The sequence below is a fragment of the Leptopilina boulardi genome, unplaced genomic scaffold (assembly GCF_019393585.1).
Source record: "Leptopilina boulardi isolate dan_hultmark-lab unplaced genomic scaffold, ZJU_Lbou_2.1 LbouV2_392, whole genome shotgun sequence".
Classification (NCBI taxonomy): Eukaryota; Metazoa; Arthropoda; class Insecta; order Hymenoptera; family Figitidae; genus Leptopilina; species Leptopilina boulardi.
The window spans coordinates 4,724,752-4,751,066 of NW_026137965.1; the positions used below are offsets into that span (position 1 = coordinate 4,724,752).

Here is a 26,315-nt window from a genome sequence, read left to right on the forward strand (position 1 = left end):
AAAGTACTCATCCGGACTTAAAATCTCACTTTTTTACAAAATGCTAAAACACGCTTTCCAATGCAAATTTCATCCTTATTAGCTTATTACTCCCATTTTTACCACGAACAGGTAATGTGAAGCCAATAATAGTTAATGTTATTTAGAATATATAAAATATTATTAACAATAAATAATTAAAATAATAATTATCATTTATATTGATTAAATTATTTTATTTTTAATAAATTATTTTACAAAAAATAATTTGTGTTGTAAATTTTTTTATTTTTTTAAATTCATAATATTTAATTTTTTTTACTTTGCACTTATACTTAATTTAATAATTATTTAATAATTGATATTACACATGAACAAATATTGTACTTATAACACTTAAAACTAAGAACGAAAAATCTCGCACGCATGGGGGATCGAACCCTAAACCCTTAGAACGCAAGTCAGATACGCATACCGCACAGCCGCGCTGGCTTGAAGTGCTGACTTGAAGTAGTTCACCTAATACAAAAGTTTTGATTTCAAAGTTTGTATTATCTATTGATCACGAAAATAAAATGAATTTATTCTTAAATTTTTTAAACTCATAAAATTTTTTCAATTTTTACAAAGATTTAATGAAATAAAACTGGATATCAATTTCAGTTAAATATTTTTAATAAATTATTTTTACCGTAAATAATATTAAAACAGACAAAAATGATTGATGAATTAGGGTCAACTGGGGTAAATCCGAACGCTTTTAGTAAGTTTCAACAATAACATAAGTTTTTTCTTTAAAAAAAAAATACTTCCGGTATTCTGGTGCATGAAGTTGTTACTTTACTTCCATAGAACAATTTTATGGGGTAGAAAAAATTTTTGATAAATTACAATCGCAGGAAACTTAGCGTTCGTATTTACCTCGATACTTTGCAACTTTCCTAAAATATGGGGGTAAATACGAACGCCACTGTATTTCAGAAAAATCTTAGGGAAAATAAATTTAAAGTATTGCAATTGTTAAACTTATATAAAAACTCAAAAAAAATACGATAATAAACCTATTATGTAATAATGCATCATATATAAATACAAAAATCAAACAGGTTAAAAATTAAAATGCATTACACAATTAAAACCTTCAATAACTTTATCAAATCATAACGGATTTTTGCAAAACTTGGTACAGAAAGTATTTTGGAGTGATTGAATGTAAATACAAAAATAAAAGTCAAATTTTTTAAATTCAAAATGGCGGACTTTCCTAAAACTTATTTTTAAAAATGATCAAATTTGCTAATCCTGAAACCCCCCGAGTAACAATTTTCGAGCGAATCCAATGAATTTTTTAATTCTCGTCCGCCATTTTGAATTTTGAAAAACTGACTTCAAATTGGTAATTAGCGACCCCAAAAACCGTAGAATACCAAATTTTATTAAGATCCTGAAAAACTTTTTTCAACAAACCATTTGGCAAAAAAATTGAAACACTCCTTCGAGAAAACAGAGATTAAGTTTCTGCTTATTAATTACTAACGAGGATACGTATAGAAAGAAAAACTTTTTTCTATGTACTTTTATAATGTTAAAATAATAGTATAATCAAATAAAAACAATTTTGTGTGGCTTTGATGTAAAAAAAAATTATTAAAAATACCGTTCGGATTTACCCCAGTTTTCCAATTTTTTTGGGTAAATACGAACGGTCTGATATTGTTAATAAAATTTTACAGAAGGCAAAAATAAAAAATAGTTTCTGTTCTAGTATTCATAACAAACAATTATAAATAATAAAATGAATTTTTAGCTTCTTTTTCTTCAAATACGAGACAAAATACTGAAAGAGTGTCATCTTTGATTTTCAATCTTTTTTGCAATACTTGTTATCTTTGTTTATGCTGTTGCTAATTAACAAACAAAAAAATGGGATAATACTTAGAATCTCTTCAAGAGGATCTGAGGTAAAAATTCTCATATCGAACTTATTTTTAAAAATTTTAATTAAGCTGAAATAATTAGCGTTCGGATTTACCCCCCGTTCGGATTTACCCCGACTGACCCTACATAATTAAAAATAAGTTAATAAAAGACGACTGTAAAATATGAATGGTGAAAAATTTTTTAAATTTAATATTTAATTATTAATAATATTTAAAAATTACAGTGAAAAAATTACATTTGCTTTATTTTTAAAACTATTAGAAAAAAATTCTCAACTTATTGTTATTGTATGCATGATAAATAACTTAATGCACATATTTCAATGAGTACTAAAATAACTAAAAAAACATAAATATATTTTATATAGGTATATAATAATACATTACAATTACATCCAAAATTTTGAGGGAAAGTATTCGAAAGAAATTAATATACATTTTTTTAAATAAAAAATCATCGTTTTCTACCTATTGAAATAATTTAAAGACTTTTTCATTTAATGTTTTTTATCACCGACATAGTACTGATTCGGTGTGAATGACAGTGTACTGACAGTACTGGTTTTAATATTTTTTTACCTCCGACATAGTACTGATTCGGTGTATTAGTCAGTACACTGCCAGTACTGAAAGTCAATACCGACAGCCAGTATTGGATCAGTACCATGCCGGTGTTTAATTACGGCGAGCTACGGATATTTCTACTTGGGTTATGTTACTACATTAAAAACAGCATTTTTACCATTTTCTGTAAATTTACTACTTTCAAAGCGGATAATAGGTGAAACATAATTAGTTGTTGCATCCGTCACCTATTACCCACTTTGAAAGTAGTAAATTTACAGAAAATGGTAAAAGTGCTGTTTTTAATGTAGTAACATAACCATATTGAATATAGTAATTTTACAAATTTTAACACAAATACAAATTGTGAATGTACAATCTCTAAAAAGATTTTTTACAGTGTAGTTATTGCTTTAATGAATAAAAGTGGACAGTAACTCAAACTTTTTTTGAGGTTAACTTTACAATACACAAAATAACGACCAAATATAGTATTCATGAATAAAAGTGGATAGCTACTCATATTTTTTTGAGGTTAACTTTACAATACACAAAATCACGACCAAATAGTAATCACCGAATCTGCAAAAATAAAAATATTAAAATAAAGTAATAATATATCAAGCAATTTTGAATAACATTATTAACATAATTATTCGACTTACCTCGTTTTTAGGAGATCATATATTTTAAATTCTTAAATACACATGCTTTACTATGATAAAATGACACGATCGACTGTGATGCACCCTAGCGACAAGTTCGCGAAGCAATTTACAAACAATTGTGTATTTGAATTATTTATGTATATTTTAATACCATAAAATGGTATTTTAAATAAGAAAAGTATACACTTATTTAACCGAAAAAGACATAAGGGCAAAATTTATAATATACAAAAAACAACTTTTAGGTTATGTTGCTATCTAATTTTCCGGCTTTATTTATACAACGAAAATTGTTTTACAACCTGGGAAGTGTGATCACTTTTTTCCAAATTCCAACCTTGTAAAATTACTCTATAGAATTTTTTTACAGTGCTGTTAAAAATTTTCATTTTTATAACCTAAAAACATGTTTCACTTTACTGCGCAATTACAAGTATATATAGTTATCAATCGAGTCGAACAGTAAGTATAAATTTTTATAAACGGAAAACAGTTCAGTTAATCATTTGAATGATAAAAGATGTATTTCTTTGGAGTCAAAGAAAACATTTCTTTAATTTAAAGAAAATTTATTTGAATTAAAGAAATTTTGTTTAATTTAAAGAAAATTTATTTGATTTAAAAAAATTTGTTTAATTTAAATAAATAGGTACTTTTTTAATTTCAAACAAAGTCTTATTAAGAATAATAAATAAAATTGTCTTTAAATCAAAAAAATTGTTTTTAAATCAAATTAATTTTCTTTAAATCAAAGAAAAATTGACCTTATATTAAAGAAATATTTCTTTGATTTAAATAAACATTTTTCTGCGTGTAATTCTCGAATAATAGGAATTTTTTCAGTTTGATAAAAAATTTTTTTTTTTTTTGGTAACAGTCCTAAAAACTTTGCAAACAGGATTTATAATCTAATTTTAAAAGCGACTTTTGTATTTAGTTGTCAATAAAATCCTGTTTTTCGATAAGAATTCAACTTTTTTTTTGTCTCTCTCTCTCTCTCTCTCTTTATATATAAATGTACGCGATGAGGACAAGTCTTTTCTCTTCTTTCTCGAGAATCCTCTTCTTTCTATATATCGTTATCATGGAATTTTATGGTTATTGTCTTTGTGTCGAACGTATTCGCTTGTGAACAGCAGCAAAAGCAGCATCTGCGCGATCTTCTTCCTCTTGTGAAACGCGCATATAACCGAGAAATTTATCCATAATGGGTTTTGACAAACGAAACGAGTTGTTTCGAATTACATCTTTCTTTATATATGTATACATATATACATACATATACACCGAAAAAGAAATAATCTTGTTTTGAGAGGATTCATCTTATTTTGAATTTATATTCTTCTCTAGAATATGATTCGAAAGGATGTCCTCTCAATTTGAGAGGACTTTCTTCTAAGACTATTCATCTAAAAATTGTTCCTCTTAATATGAGAGGAATAAATAAAAATGAGAAAAATAAATTAAAAAAAAAAATCTCAAATAATAAAAAAATTGAAGGAAAAATTTTATTTGAACTCTCAAATTGAGAGGACTTTCTTCTAAGACTATTCATCTAAAAATTGTTCCTCTTAATATGAGAGGAATAAATAAAAATGAGAAAAATAAATTTTAAAAAAAATCTCAAATAATAAAAAAATTGAAGGAAAAATTTTATTTGAACTAAATATACAATTTTTTATGTTCACTCAATTTTTTGCAAAAAATTTATAATTATTTCAAACAAAATTTTTGATTGAATCAAATAAATATATTTATTTGATTTATAATTAAACGTTTTGTGTATTAGTAAATTTTTTCCAAAATAAAGTTTTAACTTTTTCTTTTTATTGTTGTAAAAAGCAAAAAAGAAAATTCCAACTTTTTTTTATGGAATTTTTTTTTTTTTTTTTTTTTTTTGTTTTGAAGGAAATTAAATATCTTGGAGGTTTTTGTGGGAAAAAGTCAAGGGTGAGTTTTCATTAAAGCCATTGTCAACGACACGCCCTGCGCGACTCACAATACGACAAAATGTAGTATAAGGGTTGTGCAGGTTTTACTATAAATAACGTCACAAGTGACTTAATGTCGTCGACAAACTTTAACCGAATTCGTAGGTTCCATCGACTCTGTTTCTCTCTCCACGTCTCTCTTTTTCTTATATGATATATAATACCAAAAGTCACCCTTCTCAATTTATTTGAAATTATACCGAGAAATTGGCGCGAATATTATATTTTATTTCGCAATCAATATCGTACAAGAAAAAAAAATTCTTACATTAAGAGAAATTAAATTTGAATTGATAATAAAATATTTTTAAAAAATTTGAAAATTAAGTTATAATTTAGACATAATTTGGTTGAAGAACACTATAAAAAAAAAATAAAAAAAGAAAAATAGAGAAATAGAGAAAAAATACAAAATAACTTACAAATTCGATTCAATTAAACTTTACAAATATATTCATGACCTTTTCGTCGATTTAATCAAATGACCAAAATTGTATTGTATATATATACATATATAGTTACTATTGAATAATGATACAAAGTCATTCCTAATTATTTTTTACCCTATGACTTTGTATTCAATTATACAATGTTAATTAGAGTCTTCCGGTACACGTGTTTATTTAAAATTTAGAAATAAAACAAGTCAATTTTATTTACAAATTTTTTTTAGCAATAATTCTATTAATATAACTATATTTGACGCTCCACAAAAGCATAACCTTAAAATTCAACGTCCTAGGTATCCAGGATTTAAGGTCGTAGATCAAACATAACCTCAAAATTCATAGGTTTTCAGGATTCAAGGCCTTAGATCAAACATAACCTCAAAATTCAAGGGCATAGATAAAGGGACGACCGTTGGGTTCAAGGCTATGTCCAACGAACATAACCTTAAATTCCCTTAACCATGAAACAAACATAATCTCAAAATTTAGGTGAAATTTTAATATTTTCAAGCCTTTAAAAATTTAACCCTTAAAGTGGAAAATCATCGGGGTTGCCTTTCTATTTATTCCTTGCCTTCCTTCCCTCCCTTCCTATTATTTTTAAAAATAATTTCAATGAAATTGCCTAAAAACCAATAAATTATTAAAAAGTCTTGAAACGAACATAACCATTAAATTCAAGTCATAACCTCAAAATTTATGTCATTTTTGGCGGGAAATATGGAGAGAGATGAGGGAAGAGGGAAGGACTTACTGCTTTATTCAGAGTCTTAAAACAAACATAACCTCAAAATTTAGGTCATTTTTGGCAGAGGAGGGGAAATGAGAGGAGGGAGGGGGGACTTGCGGCTATATTCAGAGCCTTGAAACGAACATAACCTCAAAATTTAGGTCATTTTTGGCAGAGGAGGGGAAATGAGAGGAGGGAGGAGGGACTTGCGGCTATATTCAGAGTCTAGAAACGAACATAACCTCAAAATTTAGGAGAGGGGGGACTCCCCCCATCCTAGGTCAAAATTTCCGAAACAGCGGCGGCGGCTGCGGCGAAATCTTCTTATAATATATAGAAATATAATTATTTAAATAATAAATTTTAAAAATAAAATAATAATTGTAATAATATAATTTGTAAATTAGATAAATTTAGCAAAAGTTTTCACCTTTTTTTTTTTGATGATTTCTTGCGAGCGCAGGGAATAAGAGATATTGTTAAGTCGATGATCTGTGTAAATGGTCCATCAACGAAGAACCGAGAATAAACTCATGTATGTATGTATATATATATATATATATATATATATATATATATATTGCGTATTTTCAGACACAAGAAAGTTAAAGCTCAAGCTATTCGTTTGACGGCGTAATAAATTTAATTCCTCCCGACTTGTCACCTTTGTCATTTGTTGCTTATAAATATCGTTCCCAGTTTCATCCTCATTTTCTCCGGTTTTCTATCGTGTCCTTTATATATACATATAAGAGATTTTGCTCAAAAACAATTTCTCAAACTAAATAAATTTATTATATACCTCAGTAAAGATGTATCAATTAGCTAAAGTCCAAGGTGATATTTATCTTAATAAAACCCGTACATTAGTTAAATACTCCAATTCTCTTTAAGTTAATCTTCATCAGGAATTTTAGAATAATTTTTATGAATTTCAATTAAAGAAAAAGGAAAAGAAAAAGAAGAAAAAAAAATTGAAAAAAAAAGGAATAAAACATTAATAATTTGAGACGAAAAGATTTTATTACGAAAGCACTTAGCGCAGAAAACCGATAAAATATATAAACTTCTTTTGAAGAAGTATTATGCATATACGCGTCTCAAGAGAATGAATGAGTGACATGTTTTCGTTTTTTGTCACATTTTAAGACTCTTGATTCGAAATATGGCCATTAAGCTTTCAAAAAGCGAAACATTGGCCTGTAAACAAGTGTCTTGGGTCGCAGTTTTATGTCATTTTTCAAACATAATTTTTCCTACAACTCACATACACTTGAGAGTATACACTGGTTCTTAGAACCCTTGAGAAAAAAAATCAGTTTTTTCTTTCTTGCATACTTTACAAAAATATATTATTTTTTCCTCAAAAAAGAAAAAAATATGTAATAATTTTTTCTGTAACAAAAAAAATATATATATATATTTTTTTAATAGGGTCAGTTGGGGTAAATGGGGACAAGATAAAAAAAATTTGGTATGATTTTTAAGTCTGTTTTTTTTTCAAATGCGAGACAAAATACTGAAATAAAAAAAAAAAATCAAAAAAATTTCAATTGGTTCAATTATTATATATCTACTACAAATTTTTTTTCAAGTTTTTTCATCCCTTAATACAGTAATATATACTTAAGGTAACTTTTTTCTTAAAACTTTCTTAGAAACTATGCTGTCCCCATTTACCCCAAATTTAATGAAATTTTCTAAATTTTGGGGTAAATGGGGACAGTCAGTTTCATGTGTTTAAAGTTTATCTAAATTTTTTTCTGCTACATAAAATTAATCCTGAGAATGTAAATAACAACTTAAAAAAAATAAACCCGCAAATATTACCTTTTAAAGGAAGAAACTTTCGTAATTTGTGAAAAATAGCGATTTTGTCCCCATTTAACCCCAACTGACCCTAATAATTTTTTCTGTAACAATAAATATATATATATTTTTTTTTAATATAAAAAATTTTTTTTAAATATATAATTTTTTCTCTCTCTGAGAAAATAAAAAAGAAATATATATATATATATATATATATATATATATATATATATATATATATTGCATATGGAGGGGAAAATTTTTATTTTCACACTAAAGTAAAATATTTGAAAAGCGGCACGATTTTTTTTTTTTAAAATGCGCGTGGATATGAAATTACAAATTCAAGATGAGTTATACCCCGAAAAAGCAGGATTTTCGACTTTTAAAAAGGATCACGCAAGTATATATATAAATATATACATTGATATCCTTTGAAAAATATACGTGCGACTTGGTGTTTATTAATGGATCATAGTATTTACCTGTTTACACAAGACGTTTGACTTTTACCGACTTTTCCAACATCATATTGGTTATATATGCGTATAACTTTGCAGCTGTGAAAAACAGAGTTTCGAATATATATTTATGAAAAGTGCAAACAAGAAACACAGGTATAGGAATCTTAAAAAATAATAAATCCAAAAAAACATCGGATTTTGCAAAATTTTGAATTTTCTTATTTTATTAATAATTAATAATAATAATAATAATAATAATAATAATAATAATAATAATAACAGTAATAATAATAATAATAATAACAGTAATAATAATAATAATAATAATAATAATAATAAAAATAATAATAATAATAGTAGACTATATATTAGCAAATAAATCTTTGCTTGAACCAAGTAATTTTTACAAATTTTGTTTGAAATACAGAAATTATTGATTTAAATTAAAATACTCTCTAAATCTGAATTAGTAAAAAATTTTACTAATTTAAATTAGTGACTCATTTTTTGCTTTAGAATTAGTTAAATTTTACTAATTTTTAGTAAAAGTTACTAATAATTTAGTAAAATTTTACTAATTCATAAGCAAAAAAATGAGTCACTAATTCAAATTAGTAAACATTTTTTCCTAATTCAGATTTAGAGAGAGATATAATACAGTTTATTTGATTCAATTAAATTTTTTTTTCATTATGTATATTTAAAATATAATATAATAAACGTGTTAATTTATCCATCGCACATTAAGTAGCTTGTATTATTTAAATTTCATTATTCAGCCTTGAGAAATTCTTTCAAGTTCACCGACATAGATCTGTCGTCGTCACGCACAAATATCTTATAATGAGTCTAGATTTCCGGTTCATGGTTTATCTTATTCTAGATATATGTTTCGAATCAGTATATATAAATTTCACAAGGAATTTATTAATACAGGAAGTAAAAAAATTTAGATTTCTATCAATTTTCTTTTCTTTTTTTTTTTTTTTTGACAATAGCAAAAACTAATTACAAAATGTTAATTACCCAAAAAAAAAAGAAATTCGAATTGTATTTCTTTTATCTAAAATAACAATTTAGATAACAGAATAGACGTACATTGAGAAAAAAATTTATTTGATTCAAATAACCGATTACTTGATTTATTATCAAATACCCTCACAGCACCAGATATCCTAGGATATTCCAAAAACATCCCTTGAATATCCTAGGGATACCCCAGGGATATACTAACGATACTTTAAAGATATCCAAAGTAGCGGCGGTTAGGATATCCCAGGGATATTTAAGGATGTCCCTAGGACGTCCCAGGGATATCCTAATCCTTTCCCCGGGTATTATCAGGATATCCTGTGGATATCCTTAGAACGTCCCAAGGATAGCCTGTGGATATCCCTGGAATAATTAGAGATGTCCTTAGGACGTCCTAAGGATATCCAAAGGATATCCCTGGAATAATTAGGGATGTCCTTAGGACACAGTATCCACAGTATGTCTATATTATCTTAAGGGTTAGAATATCCTTGAGTCGTTCTAAAAATGTCCCTAAGGTATCCATTAAACGACTCTAACATACAAATTCATTAAATAAAAATGGAAAACATATTTTTTGGATGTATTTATAATGTATTTCCAAGATATCTAAAATTTACTTTCGGTGCATATGTTAGAACAAAAATTTTTCATTCCGTCAGTTCCATAAAAAACGAATTTAAAGTGTCGAAAATCGCATTTTTGGCTTAAATATATGCTCTAATTATCAACTTTAAGGCCCAGATTTTAAAGATGATTGACAATCACGGGAAACCTATTTGTATCAAAAAATCGCTATCTCAAATAGTCAAAATTTGAATCATAATGATATCCTAGGGAGATCTTAGCGATATTTCTAGAATATTTTAACGATATACCAAGTTTATCCCAAGAATATCACTAGGATATCCTTGGAATATCTCAGGGATATCCCTAGAATATCCTCAGGATATCCCAAAAAATATCCTACGTAACGGCGGTTTGGATGTTCTGAGGATATCCTATGGACGTTTTCAGGATATCCTACATTAGTTTAGGATATCCTGAGGATATCCTCAAGATATCCTTTTGTTATGAGGGTATAAATATTTACTTGAAGCAAATAATTTTTATTTGAATTAAATAAACTATAAACCAATAATAAGCTTCTTAATTTCAAAAAAAAATTTTCTTTGTATTAATTTGTGCATTAAATCAAAGAATTTGATTTCTTTAAATCAAAAAAATCTTTTTTTTTGAGTGTAAATGAGGGAAGAATCGAAGGTGTGGGAGGGGGGCAGGGGGTATTAAAGAGTGCGAGGAAAGTTTACAGGAAGATCCTGAACCAGAAAAAAAAGGGAGGAAAGAGAGCGACATGAGATCAGGCTTATTGTGAGTTAGGGGATCGGTGCGGTGAAGGGAAGCTGAGGAAGAAGAAGAAAAAGGAAGATGAAAAAAGAGAGAGAGAGAGAGAAAAAGAGTGAAAAAAAAGGAAGCTGAGAGGCATGCTGGGCTACAAGCTGTCTGATGGCGATAGCATCGAATCGGACCCTAGAATCGCCCGAAGAGGTTTTCCATGTTTCTTCGTTATACGATCTTGTACCAGACGCTCATGTACCACGGGGATGGTGTCCAGGTAACAAACACCCCCAATTATGTCAAGCTGAATTAGTAGTGTACCCTTGGACTGTTTTTGGCTCTTCTCTAACGAGCCGACTTGGTCTTCCGTGTGTCCACACACATATATATATATACTGAAAAAACCTTCCTTGACTCATCTTGGAAGAAAACGATTTTTCATTCTTGCCGCATATACAGTAGCCGATATTTCCGTATAGTATATCCAAACAACTTTAGAAGACAACTATTTTCCATTAGGGTTACAATGATTTATCGTTTTCAGATAAATATACCAAATTAGTGTGTTAAAGATATATATTTTCTAAAAAAAAAAAAAAATTCCCCATAAGAATTTAACAGGCACTTACAATTTATAAATATAATTTCCTTATTAGTAATTTTTAAACTACACAGAAAATTAAAAGGCATTAAAATAAGCTGCATTATTTTAATCCAATTTTTTGCTTATTTTAATAATAAAAATGGATTAAAAATGAGCAAAATTGGATTAAAATAATAAGCGTTGCAACTTATTTTAATACCTTTTAATTTCCTGTGTAGATTCTAATTTTTAGTTATTCTACTAAGACGCATGATTACATCAAATATGTAGTAAAAAAAAAAAAAAAATGTTAAAAGCTTTTGCCAGCGGGATGGTTACATTTTTATCTCCATTTGACCGAATATCCTGATTTTGACCTGAAGGAAGAATTATTTTTACTGCCGCATTTTTTATGTTTGGACCACTTTTATGTCAATCTGTCGCCTATCTGTCGCGACGTCTGTAACGAAACTCCTAGACTTACGTTTCAATCTTTAAATTTTCTTCGACCCATATATGAAATATGATATTTTTTGATATAGACGATTTTTTTTAAGACGATATAAAATTTTTGAAAAATTTTTTACAATTTTGTTGTAATATATCGTTTTTTTTTTTTTTTGAAATTGATGACAACCTTTTAGGATTGACAGAGACGGATTAATGATTAGTGATTTTTTTTTTTTTTTTTTTGAAGAAAGTGTTAGTGTCTTCGCATATAGTGTTGCCATAAGACCAACGGTCACCTGTAAAACCGGCTTGTTCGCCCACGCAAACCTGTTCAATGTGACCCAAGACAATGCTGACTATATACCTACATGGCGAGAGAACGGTTAACTGAGAGCGCGACAATCTTAAGCGCACTGCTTAACAAGATAAGGTATTCAAGCACAGGCAGACAAGATAAGCTCCTCTCGTACTTACAAACCAGAGTTAGGACAGGTAAAACGATGTGCGAATCATAAAACTTAGTGTGTACATACATTGAATATGTGTTTGCTCATCGGAATTTAAAGAAAAAATTATTTTCCTATGTTTTTTTTTTTTTGGTACAATTTTTTACATCGGAGAAATATTATTAATGGAAAAAAATAAATGAAAACATTCGAAGAAATAGTTTTAATACACCAAAAACGTTTCAAAATCAAAATTTGTCCACGTACTGAAGAAAGAGACGTATGAAGCAAAAAATTAATAATATGGGGCATTCTATGGGAAATTTTTTGTTTTGTCCAAAATATTTTTTTTCGAAATCTATATGAAAAATAAAGAAATACACGTAATTTTTTATTTTTTTATTTGATGAAAATGACGGAAGTTATGATTTATTTTGTAATTTAACGTCAACGAAGAAAGTGTGTTTTTGGAACATTTTTTAATCTATTGTACTAATAAATTAAAAATTATTCTATATATATGAAATTTGTTCATTTTTTCTCAAATTTTTCAAATATGTACTCAAAAATAACGTACCTACACGGAGAAAAATTTCTTGGAACTTTTGCTTGAAATCATGGGAAAAATTTATATTATTAATGGCAAGGTGGTGACAACTCGTCATTTTTAGCAAAATATAATTTTTAAAATACTATATTATCCTATATATTGGTTTACAAATTTTCAGAAGTGCTTATAGTTGTAAATATATTAAAACATAGTATAACTTTGTAGACTGCAAAACAAAATATCTTATCCTACATATCATGAAAACCAGTGCGGAATGGGAATTTTAATTTTGGTAGTGAGAACTATAAGCTATCCTTTACTAGTTTTTAATGCCGTCAAGTAGAGCATCTTATACCGTGAGCATGGGAATTTTCGTGATGTTAGAAAGTAGCGGCGTCTACACAATAATAGCTGTTAGTACCGTCGAGTAGAGCATCTTATACCGTGAGCATGGGAATTTTTGTGATGTTAGAAAGTAGCGGTAGCTATCCAACACTACCTGCCAGTGCCATCAAGAAATCATCTTATACTATGAGCATGGGAATTTTTACTCTGTTGAGAAGGATATAAAACTATTTTTTCATATGTATTAATACTTTTTGAAAATGACTTTATGCAGAGAGTTTAGTTATTTTTTAATGAGAAAATTATAATATTTGTATTAATTTTTTATTAAAAATTTAATTTTACATATTTTAATAATCATTTTTTAGGAATTAATATTATAAAAATATTAATTTTAATTAATATTTGTTCACTTCTAATTCTCAAAATATCAAAAACTCTGATAATTAATAATTATGGATTATATTATTCATAAATAATCTGAAACGACAATTTTAATAATATTAAATAGTTCTAATAAATGAAGTTTAAAATAAATAAGACATACAATTTTTATAAATTCTCTATATATTTCAAAAATATTTCGAAAACATAAATAAACGATTCTTGTATATCATTGCACGTAGATTTTGAAGTATTTTCAGATGAATCGCTGTACTTGTCTGATTTTTTGGCCCTTGGATCTTCTCCGTATTTCGAAAATGATGGTCTTATAAGCTTCGGCAGTAAGTAAAGAACCACTGCATCTTGTTGCTCTGTAAAATGAAACAAAATTCTGTTAAAAAAACAATATTATAAGCATAGGGAATTAATTTATTTATTTTGTATTTTAGAAAATGTACCTTCTGACAATTCTTCAATATTGTAAATTGACTCTTTGTCTTCATTACTTTTCAATTTGCTTCTTAGCAAAAGTGCAATATCCTGGCGAATATCTTTCCAAATGTGGAACAAATTATTTCCCTTATTTGGAAAAATACATAGTTGAATTCAATGTTTATCTGTTTATAAAGAAATTAAGTATTAGTATCTATTAATAAAACCTATGTTACCAAAAATGTGTTAATAAGATATAAAAAACACATTTACCAAATCTGGATCAGCATTTAAACCAAGACATCTATATTTTTTGAAATAGTAATGGCGTTATTTTTCAAGTATTCAATCAGCTGTAAATTTGAAATTTCAATTAAATTATTAATAAATATTTAAATGGATGGATTAAATAAGCAGCACGTAACTAAAGTTGCTTTTGGTTGGTTGTAGAGTTGGAGTTGGTTGGTGAGTTGGTTATAGAGTATAGGAAACGAGGGGAAATTTACTCAGGCAGTCAAGTGAACACTCTTTCTGTAATACTTGTGTAATACCATGTAATAATGCGTTATTACGGTGCTGTAATAACGCAAAAAACTCTGTAATATCTCTGTAATAATGTGTAATACTCTGTAATAACGTGTAATACTTAGTAATAAGGGTAATATGAGGTGTAATACCGATAGTCAAGTGTACACGTTTTTAACTAGTAAATTCCCCCGCGGTAGGAAGGTTTACTAAAATCTTCAAATCACTTAATTATGTACAAGGAAATACCTTGCATAAATATTAAAATTATTATAAATTAATTTTGTCCTTCTCTAAAGTTTACGTTGCTTTATAGAAGCATTTGAGTTAGACAAGGACGGAAAAGAGAAACGGTCAACAGGGCAAGCTTTAAGGCTTTGAATTTTACTATTTTGCCTGAAGCCGACCCTGCATCAATGGTTAAGACGCTTCTATTGGGACAGGGAGAATTAAGCAAAGCGACGCTATCGAGATTTTTCGAAAATATTAAAATAAAATTGTTTGGCATTATAATGAAATAATATTCTCTTACCTTGAAATTAATTCACCGGAAGGAAGATTATAATAAATATTTCTCACTTCACAAAAACTACATGGATGCTGTCGTCTTGAGATGTCGATCACAACTAGTGACGCGTCATGGACGCTGCGTCGTTACAGGATGCACAAAACGTTTTTATTTAAACATATCAAATTTTCCCTATTTCATAATGATTTTTCAAGAAATTTTTGGGTAAAAATAAGTTCAAAAGAAGTATATATTTATATTCTTTTTGTAAAAATACCCAGATAGGTTAAAATATTTACTGCTTTATACAACATGTGAAATATACTTTCGGAAGTACATTTAATCTTTTTCATAATCGTGAAAATTGTTAAGAGAAAAATTATTTTTACTATGTTTTATTTCACACAAAGTACTTAATATAAAGACATTTTTCGATAGATCTATCGAGTGAAACTTACTTCAAAAACATGGGGGATAAGCGCCTACCTGACGAGCAAATATTCCCATGCTGCAAAGCACTTTCTCAAGCAATGCACTGTAAATCTTCATTTACTTACTCTGGAAATAATTGTTTAAACTACATGCATTTTGTAGCATTATAGATTTGACTTTTTCCTCTTTATTTCGGACTGTTTACTTTATTTTCTATAATATTTTATTGTTTGTAAACCGCATTTTATACGAAAGTATGTATAATTAAAATTGTTAAATTTAAGAAGCACAAAATCACATCAAGCATTTTAAATTTCTCAAAGTGTAACGCAAATTGTGATATCAACGTCAAGTAAATTTTCAAAGTTAGAGTTTCTACTATGTAAGCATAGTTATTTTTAATTTCCATATATAATTTTTTACTCTTTTTATATACAAAATTTCCTTTTTGCATAGAATTCGAGTATTTTTCCCATGCTGTCAAAGAATTATACCAAACTCCCTATCATTTTTTACTTTGTTTTTATTACCCTGTTTTCTCCGTGTATAACAGAAGCAACAAAAAAGTTGAAATTAAACTTATAAAGTGAGTTTTCTCAAAAGAGACACTATCGATTTTTAATTCCGTCATTTTCATCAAATAAAAAAAAAATAAAAAATTACGTATTTCCTTAATTTTCATATAGATTTCGAAAAAAAATATTTTGGACAAAAAAAAATTTTCAATGAAAATTTCCCATAGAATGCCCCATATGTAGTTTTGAGGAAATTTTATCGAAAATTAAAAGATTAGCAAGTCCGTGCGTGTAAACCCCGTATCCGGTGTGACGCCATTTTTACATCGCATCAAAAGGCATAGACAGTTTGAAAATTTTTGTTAAATGTAGTGATATATATATTAGTAAGTAAATATTAATTATTATTCAAAAATGTTGAATGAAGAATTAGTGCAGCTTCTTCGAAAATAGAACATGGAGGAATATATGTATATATATAACGAATTCAGTTTCGTACACTTAACCTAAAAATGAAAACTAAATATTTGATTATTAGAACAAAATTTTTATATAAAATAAAAGAAAATATTAAAAATAAATTTCTTTTTATAATTACGTATAACTAGCGATATATTCCTCGCTTGGTTGCGCTTTATTGCTTACAAGTATAACACTATTCAAGTGCCACCTCCAGATTGATTTTTAACCATATAGGTCTTAAAGAGTACCAAAAAATATAAGATATGTAATTTTTTTTAGCGGCTGCGATGTTGATTTAAGGGATGAAAATAGGGGTTGAAATATTCAATTTTTACACCCAGAGAAATGATTTATTTGAACGAAATAAATATATTTTTGAGTTAAATAAACGTATATTTGTCTCAGAGCCTACTATAACTTATTTATTTGACGTAAATAAAAATTTTATTTGTCAGAAATAAATTTTTCTTTGGCTCAAATAAATTTTTTATTTCAATGAAATGAAATATATTTGTAACAAATAAATGAGTTAGTAGGCTCGGAGACAAATATACCATTTCTCTGAGTGTATTAATCTAATAAGACGAACTGACATGCTTAGTGGAATAATTTATGAAAATTAATACTCTGCATGAAGGCAAATTATTAAAACAAGCATGGACATTACAATAAATGATTGTTTCTATTGTTTAAACAATAAATGATTAAACAATAAGTAAATAATTTTTAAATTAAATTATACTTTATACTCATTAAAAGTATAATAATCTTGATCGCAAAAAATTCACTTTAGTGCAATTAAAAATTCTTTGCAGATTAATTAACCCAATTTTTTTTTTTTACAACAATTTAAATGTTTTATAAAAAAATTTTACATCATAATTTTAATTTCATTTTATTGCTTCGAATAACACTATTAATTTTTTTACCTTTCATAATTCACAATTAATTGTTTAAACAGTTATTGTTAAAAACGTTTTAAATATTATTTTTTTATCATTGTAAAGAAAGTTTGCTTTTAAAAAATAATATTTTAGAATTACCAAAGAATATATTTAAACAGTATTACATACATATAAATATGTAACTGTTCGTATAATTATATTGTTAATAAATATTTAATAGGTACTTTTTGAAAAATTATTATTATTTTAGTAAATTGTTTAAGAATATAAAAAATACTTTTCTCGTTTGCAGTAAAGACTTTTTTTTAAAAATAAAATGTTAATCCAGGTGAAAAAATTAACGTTACTAACGTTACTAATGTTACTGACATTACTAATGTTACTAACGTTAGTACCTATAAAAAAATTAAGAGTTTCTAAAATATATTTTCACAGAAACTTTGCCACTACTTTCCCATTACCACTTTCACTTTCACTTTTTATTATTTTCATTCCCATTTCCACTTATTCTTTTTCTAATTCTCATTCGTACTTCCATTCTCACTTCTACTCTTTCTAATTCTCATTCCCACTTCACTTCCACTTTTTCTAATTTTCATTCCCATTTCCACTTCCACTTTTTTATATTCATTGCCACTTCCACTTTTTCTAATTTTCATTCCCATTCCTATTTCCACTTCCAGGTTTTTATATTCATTGTCACTACCACTTTTTCTAATTCTCATTCACACTTTCACTTCCACTTGTTCCAATTTTTATTCCCATTTCATCTTTCACTTTTTTATTTTCATTACAACTTTTTTATATTTTCACTCCCACTTCCATTCCTAATTTTTTAAATTTTCATTATCACTTTCACTTTTTCTAATTTCCATCCATGGAAATTAAAAAAAGTGGAAATGGTTGCGTAAATGGAAATTAGAAATAGTTTTAGTCGAAATGGCAACAGCTATAATGAAAATTAGAAGTGGAAAAAATGGGAGTAGAAGTGGGAATGAAAATTATAAAAAGGAAAGTGGGAATAAAAATTAGAAAAAGTGGAAGTGGTAATGAAAATAAAAAAGTGAAAGTGGAAGTGAAAGTGGAAATGAGAATTAGAAAGAGTGCAAGTGGGAATGGAAGTGCGAATGAGAATTAGAAAAAGTGAAAGTGGAAACGGTAATGAAAATAAAAAAGTGGAAGTGATAATAGAAATGAAAATTATAAAAAGTGCGGGTAAGAACATATTAAATACTTCCTGGTGGTCGATTTTCGACAAGTTTCTGCAAAAATACAATTTAGAAACATTTTCTTAATTTTTTTATATGTACTAACGTTAGTAACATTAGTAACGTTAGTAATATTAGTAACGTTAGTAATGTTAATTTTTCTACCTGGGAAATTATATATATTAGAATTATAATAAAAGTCCGTGTTATCCGAGTTATCCCTTTATCCGTGGTGGGTTCGGTCCACATTAGCTCGGATAACCGGGGTTCTACTGTATTTGAAAATAAGTGAAAATAAATTCTCCAAGCTCGGTGTCGAGGTCACGGTATATTGGTATCGCTTTTGGAAATTTGTTAAATATAATAGAAGATTTTTGTTATTAGAAGAAAGAATTTTAAAAATAAGGAGCATTTGCGCTTTATGTCTGAGGAGAGCGTGAAAAAGTAATTTCCCAAGAAGAGATTGAGGTTAAAATTTTAATTAATATAAATTAATAATTAATTATTAATATTAATTATAATTATATTAATTATAATTAATTATAATATTTTTAATATTTCTTTAAGAAGATATTGTGAAAATAAAAAAAAGAAGTGTCAGCATAATGCTTCAGGAGAAAGGGGAGGGGATTTTAATGGCTCCGAGTATAGAGGGGGAGTTATTATTTCATTCCCCTCATATATATGTATATATATATATATATATATATATATATATATAAACCAATGTAATACATAATGTAGGTAAATATACAGACCGATGACGGTCATGGTGGTGTGGCCACCCTTTAGACTCCCATTATTCTTTCTCGCACATGCCTTGTTATTTCAACAAATGCAGTTACACCAAATTCTCTCCGATTTCGCTTAAAGAATATATGTATATATAAATCTTTTTTTTTTCTATTCTATAAATATAATTCCATATAGTTTCTATAATTTATATTACATTATCTATAATTATATAAAAAAAAAATTTTTTTTTATTTTTTTCTCTAATAAAAAATCTTTTTATTATATTGAATCTAAAATTTTTTTAAAACTTGTTTCTTTTCTTTTGAATGAGTTTCATTCATATTTTATGAGACGAAAAATATTATATTCAATTCAAAATGACTTTGGCTTTATTGGACGCATAATAACAAAGTCAGAAAATTGTGTTTTGAGATGCTAAAAAGTCAACGTCACTGTAAATACGAGGAATGGTTTTTCTTTTTTTTTTTTTCTTTTTTTATGTCGTATAGTATAAAACTTAGTCGACGGTTTCTGAATGGTGAAACGATGAACGAAAACGAAAGAGAGGCGAGAACGAAAAAAAGCTTTTATTCTTTTACGATTTGTTTACAACTCAGGTTCCTTTTGCTGGGATTTCAGACGACATGAACGCTATTTGATCGACGCTCGTGATTTTTTTTTTTTTTTTTTTGGGGGGAACATTAGCATTACATTCATTGACACTAAGAATTTAATAAAAAATGTACTTTTAGCAGGTGTATAAGGATTAAGAATTATTAACACTAGAAAAACAAGGTTTCTTTTTAAGTTTTAAATGATTTTTATTGATGATATATAGTATAAAAAAAAATATAAAGTTACATTTTATATAACTGATGATTAGTACGATAACGAGAAAGAAACACGTGACCAAGTTACCTATTGTCGGCTTTGGCACATCCAAGTAAATATCAATAAAGCTTAAATACGATCGTAATGGAAGTCTGAATCGACGTCTAGGAGTCAGTCGTAAATTTTCGTGCTTCTTCACACTCTCAGAGGATTAATTATTGCAGCTTTTGTTTCTCATCTAGTTCGCACAAACACTGACATAATGACAGTGGCTTTTGTTTCAAAAGAAGCTAAAAATGTTTCATTCCCCTCTTGTAACTATATATATATATAACCGCAATTAAAAGTATAATAATACAAAAAGAAATAAGATTTTTACACAAGACAATTTCATCAAACTTTTAATCTTTGATTTTTAACAAAAGATTTTCTAATAAGGTACCATTCCACTTGGAAAGATTCCCCGGAAAGTGCCCCGTGGAGGTTCTATCAGAATTCCGCCGGAATTCCGTCGGAATTCCATCGGAGTTCCAAAGAATTTCCAATGGGGTTCCGACGGAGTTCCGACAGAATTAGGACTCTAAAAATTTTGAAAAAAATTAATCGGAATTCCGTCAAAATTCCGTCGGAATCCCATCGGAAATTCTTTGGAACTCCAATAGAATTCCGACGGAATTAGGACTCTAAAAATTTTTTTAAAAATTAAACGGAATTCCGTCAGAATCCCGCGGAATTCCATCGGAGTTCCAAAAAATTTCCAATGGGATTCCGACGGAATTCTGACGGAATTAGGACTCTAAAAATTTTGAAAAAAATTAATCGGAATTCCGTCATAATTCCGTCAGAACTCCGTCGGAATCCCATTGGAAATTCTTTGAAACTCAGATGGAAATTCTTTGGAACTTCCAACGTAATTCCGTCGGAATTCCATTGGAGTTCCAAAGAATTTCCAATGGGATTCCGACGGAATTCTGACGGAATTAGGACTCTAAAAATTTTTTTAAAAATTAAACGGAATTCCGTCAGAATCCCGCGGAATTCCATCGGAGTTCCAAAGAATTTCCAATGGGATTCCGACGGAATTCTGACGGAATTAGGACTCTAAAAATTTTGAAAAAAATTAATCGGAATTCCGTCATAATTCCGTCAGAACTCCGTCGGAATCCCATTGGAAATTCTTTGAAACTCAGATGGAAATTCTTTCGAACTTCCAACGTAATTCCGTCGGAATTCCATTGGAGTTCCAAAGAATTTCCAATGGGATTCCGACGGAATTCTGACGGAATTAGGACTCTAAAAATTTTGAAAAAAATTAATCGGAATTCCGTCAGAATTCCGTCGGAATCCCATCGGAAATTCTTTGGAACTCCAATGGAATTCCGACGAAATTAGGACTCTAAAAATTTTTTAAAAAATTAAACGGAATTCCGTCAGAATCCCGCGGAATTCCATTGGAGTTCCAAAGAATTTCCAATGGGATTCCGACGGAATTCTGACGGAATTACGTTGGAAGTTTCGGCCGAATTCTGATAGAACCTCTAGGGGGCACTTTACAGGGAATCTTTCCAAGTGGGATAGTACAATCGTTTGTATAGTAATCGCTGCTATACTAACCGTAGCTGTAGTATAATAGTTTGTATACTAACTGTTGACATACCAATGGGTACTATGAAAATCGTTACTATAGCAATCACTACCATAGTAACAGTTACTATAGTATAATCGTAATTGTATAGTAATGATTGCTATACTAACCGTTACTAAAGTGTAATCATTTGTATAGTAACGATTGCTATACTAACCGCTAATTTGTATAGTAACTGTTGCTATACTAATAATTGCTATATTAACGATTGCTATACTTACCGTTTCTATATTGTATAATCGTTTGTTTAGAAAGACATATACTCCCTCATAACAAAAGGATATCCCTATAATATCCATATCAATGGTCGATAACCTAGAATGGTCCCCAGGATATCTTGAGATATCCATAGGATATCCAAACCGCCGGTCTGTGGGACATCAACAGGACATCCATAGGATAACCCTAAGACATCCACAAAATATCTATTGGATATTATATCGCAGGATATCCATGGGATATCCTCAGGATGTCCGTGGGATATTTTTAGGATATTCACGGGATATTTAATATCTCAACATATATTTTTAAAGGTTAAAATTTTTAAGCTAATATAATGAATAATAATATAATAAAAACAAAAATCTTATGAGCTTCTAATTTATTTTAAATGAAGATTTGAAACGCATTTTTCAAAGTTTTTAAATAAACTCATGCACTTAATGTATAATTAATATTAATAGTTATTCGTTATTTGCGGGGAAGAATTTATATATTGTTTAAAGCCAATTATTTTATGATAATATTAAGCATATGAATAAAGGAATGAATCACGAATGAGAAAAAAATTAGTTAATAATTTTTCAAATTAAACAACTTTCTCGAAAAACAAGTTGCATTTTATTTTATTTATATAAAATTTAATTCACAGAATATTCTCACTCGTAGTGCTCATAATGACTTTAAAAACAGTATCCTTATAGAATATCTTCTTGACATCCAGAAGATATACTGAGAATATCCTGAAAATATCTGTGAGATATCCTGACGATATTTATGGGATATCCTGATGATATCTGTGGGATGTCCTGACGATATCTATGAGATATCTGGAGGACATTTATGAAAGTCTATAGAGACATCCAGAAGATATCCTGTGGATATCCTGTGGATATCCTCAGATATCCATGGGATATCCAAAGGATATCCAAACTGACGATTTTTTGGATATCCTTAAGAGATCCTTATGATATCCATAGGACATCCCTAGGATATCTGCGGGATATTATCAATATATCCCCAAGATATCTTGTGTTATTAAGGCTCTACCATAGTAATAGTTACTATAGTATAATCGTAATTGTATAGTAATGATTGCTATACTAACCGTTACTAAAGTGTAATCATTTGTATAGTAACGATTGCTATACTAACCGCTGCTTTTGTATAGTAACTGTTGCTATACTAATAATTGCTATATTAACGATTGCTATACTTACCGTTTCTATATATAGTATAATATCGTTTGTTTGGAAAGACATATACTATTTCTCGCTAAACACTAACTTTTTATTTCCAAATATTGTCAAAAATTTCATTTTTTTTTCCATGAAAATATCAAATTTAAAAGAGCTTTGCATTCTTTGTTGATACATTTATTCTGTCAAATATTAAGTACCATATGGTATTCTTCGCCTCTAACATTTTCAGTCATAAAAGTCTATATCCAGAAAATATAATATTGGCAATGATGGATTGCATTGGCTTAGTTTTGGGAGTATATATATATATACATATATATATAAAACGGAACGCAGCTCCAAATATTGACATACGTCCTGCAACACAATCGATTGACCACAAAGAGCATGAAATTCTCGGCAAAGACCCGTTCTCACATATAAACACAATTCGTCGATCTCTCTCTTTTTTTCCCTCTATATATATATATATATATATATATATGAGATTTTAGATCATGACGGTGGGTGAGCATGTTTTCACGAGTAACCATGTAATGACGAATAATGGGTCTCCTCCTGTGCGAATGGTTCCGATTCCCAGCTCGAAGAAAGTGTCGCCTGCAGTGACTGATGACGACGGGGTAAAGAGGAGAATGGGTGACTAATATGAACAGGTAGTTTTCCTCTGACTTGAATTTCAAAGAGGCTACTACAATTTTTACTGAAAAATAATAAAAATAAGAAAATTTCCTCTTCTTTCCGGGAAGAAGAAGAGAAGTTGGGATTCTACCATCAGGGTGGTCACTTTTTCTCTCTCTATATATGTGTGTTCTATACTTTAGGATTATGTGTATATGTATTTTGAAAGGCGCGTGCAATGTCTGTAAACACTAAATTCTCGAGTGAAATTCTAATAATAGGCTTTGCCTGCTAAGAAGACATCTAAAGCTTGTTGTATTTTATTATTTATAAAATATAAAGGATGACACAAAATTCTATTCAAAAGGAACTTCTTCTTCTTCTTCTTCTTTTTCTTCTGAATGATGATTTCATTTCCGGATGAATTCAACTTGTGAGTTTAAAAATTTCATTTTCCCACGCACTTAATTTTGCATTTATATTTTGTATGAATAGAATGTAAAAATTAATTTGTTTGGATGAATTTCATTACTAATTACCTGAGTAAGGAAATTATTTTTATCACATAAAATTATAAGGTATTAAAATAAGCTGCAACGCTTATTATTTTAATCCAATTTTGCTTATTTTAATCCATTTTGGTATTAAAATAAGTAAAATTGGATTAAAATAATAAGCGTTGCAGCTTATTTTAATGCCTTTTAATTTTCTGTGATATAATTTACTTTTTAAAGAAAAAAGAAAACAAAATAAAAATAACAATTCTGTAATATACGTAATATATATAGAAATTCGGTCAAATAGAAATTTAATTAAATAGAAATTCGGTCAAATAGAAATTTAATTAAATAGAAATTCGGTTATATAAAAATTCGGTTAAATAAAAATTATGTTAAATAATAAAATCAAAATTAGGCTAAGAGTACATTCATAAGCAATAAAATTCCGTAAAAATAAAAATTCTAACAATTTTAAAAGAATTTTTTTTCTAATTTTAGAATTTTAAAATTTTTACAACATTTTTATCTTTCAAAAATAATCTAATAAAGTAAAATCAATTCCTTGAGTGGATTTAAAAAAAAAAAAATTGTGAAACAAACTAAAGATTTTAGATTTTAAAATATTTAAACGTTATTCTAATCTTTGCAACAGTGAAAATAAAATAAAAAAAAAAAAAGAAATGTAAAAAAATATATCATAACAACTATTAAATATTACAGCAATAATGTAGGTAAATAAGAAACTCATAATGGCCAAATAGACTCAATTCATTAAAGAATTTAGAGGGCAAACACCCCAACGACCCCTTAATGGTCCCCCTACCCTTCTTAATTACGGAACAAACGAAAACGACTCTTGAATCAAAGTTGGTCTATAGTCGGTTGAAATAAAATAAATTAGACATGAAAGTATATATATATAGTGATGGGGTGCACACTTTTTTTTTTTTGCCATCATTAGTTAATTATTATTTCCTTATCAATTTTCAAGGAATAAAATTGATTATACAAAGAACATTAAATTCTCTGGAAAAAACTAAATTCAGTATATATCATTTTATAATAGTCGAAATTTACTTTTTTTTTAATCTAATTATCGACAACTTGATTAGTTTAATTATTTTGATAGCTTTCATCACTTAATATAGAGTACAAAGTTGTTCTTTAATTTCGTCAATTGATTATATATACTCGCTCGATATATAAATTTATTTTTTAAAAGTTAAAATTAAGGAAAAATTTAATTTTTCATTTTAATATTAATTTAATTATTTATTTATTATTTCTTTACCTTATTATTATTTTATTGATTTTATTTATACTTTTTTTTTATTATTCTTTTATTTTATTATTATTTCATTTTATTATTTTATTTAATTGAGACAAAAAATTGTTTTAATATTCTAAAAGATAAAAAAGCATCTTTTTAATTATCAATACTAAAGTGACAATAAACGGGAGATATATATATATAATTCTAAACTATATTACAAACGTGTCTTGCTTAAGTTTGAAGATCAGGATGCCTTGCACGTGCCCCCGTTGTGATTAGACTGACAATATCTATATACTAAACTTATCCATAGCCGTCCTGCCATTTAGATCCAGTCAATTCAATTATACCCTGTACTTCAAACAACTATTATTTCCCAGAATAATGTCGCGCCCAACTTGAGTTCAAATTAGTCCCCATAGGACATTTTAGCAAAAGCATGTATATATATATATATATATATTCGCAAAGTCAATTAAACGTTTTATACTTTTTATATTATATACAGAAAATAATTATTATTTATATTTTATTATACTTTTTTATATTTATACAAAAATAATTATACTTTTATATT

At 27.8% G+C, this 26,315-nt stretch overlaps 1 long non-coding RNA gene across 1 annotated transcript; it reads right to left on the reverse strand.

The window, feature by feature from the left end:
- Nucleotides 1-13,887: 13,887 nt before the first annotated feature.
- LOC127288695 (uncharacterized) lies at nucleotides 13,888-16,163 on the reverse strand. Its single transcript, XR_007844075.1, has 4 exons — nucleotides 15,215-16,163; nucleotides 14,431-14,510; nucleotides 14,184-14,342; nucleotides 13,888-14,096 (listed from the first exon to the last, which is right to left on the reverse strand). It is a non-coding gene; the product is annotated as an uncharacterized LOC127288695 (long non-coding RNA).
- Between the last annotated feature and the right edge of the window lie 10,152 nt (nucleotides 16,164-26,315).